We start from the raw sequence: 855 nt of genomic DNA on the forward strand, positions 1-855 counted from the left end.
GAGGGAACGTCCCAGGCATGAGATCGACCCGGGGGCAGCTGAGCTCGGGGTGTTTTGGGGGATGCTCGGTCCACCCTGGGTTTCCCCTTCCCAGAAGCTGCCCCGAGGGCAGTGGGGTGGCCGGGGGGAGCTCGGGGGAGAGGAGGAATGTGGGGCTCTGCTCAGCTCTGGGCTGCTGACGCGATGTCCGCATGGGGAGGGCCACGTGTGACTCTGTCGCAACTGTCTGAGCAGGAAACGAGACGGTTTTAGCTTCTTCCCTCACCCCGTGGTTCATGGGATGCCATCAGGAGGATGTTGGTCATCTGAATCCAGCAGCTGGGGCTGCTGGAGGCTGCTGAGCAGGCAGGAATCCTGCAAACCCTAGTGCTCGGAGCGAGGGCAGGAGTGGGGCCGGGGCCCCTGAGCAGCCCCAGCAGAGCACCATGCAGGGCAGGTCACACTTTCCACCATCACCCTCCCCAGGCTGTGTGATGTGGCCACTCATCTGCCTCCTGAACGTACCCCCAGCCCCATCGAGGGGCAGCCAGCAGATGGGGGTGAGCGCAGCGTGGTGGGGCCGGGGGCGGTGGTGATGCTCCCACACCGCCCGTGGTGCCCGGAGATGTGCCCGTGATGCTCAGAGCACCCGGTCTGTGGGGAGAATGAGCCCACATCAATGGGGCCAGGGCGGCGGGAGCTGCAGGGGCTGTCCCAGCCCTGCACATTGGGGATGGCAGCCACCCCGCTGTCACCTGGGGTGGTTTTTCCCCTCTGAGTCACTGCACGCGGGCGTTGCACCCTCCGTCTAGCTCTGTCTCTGGCGTTTATTGCCCCCACAGTCCTGTTCTGGCTCTGGCCATCGCAGCCTGTGTG

Source organism: Buceros rhinoceros, unplaced genomic scaffold, assembly GCF_000710305.1.
Source record: "Buceros rhinoceros silvestris isolate BGI_N320 unplaced genomic scaffold, ASM71030v1 scaffold32542, whole genome shotgun sequence".
Taxonomy (NCBI): Eukaryota; Metazoa; Chordata; class Aves; order Bucerotiformes; family Bucerotidae; genus Buceros; species Buceros rhinoceros.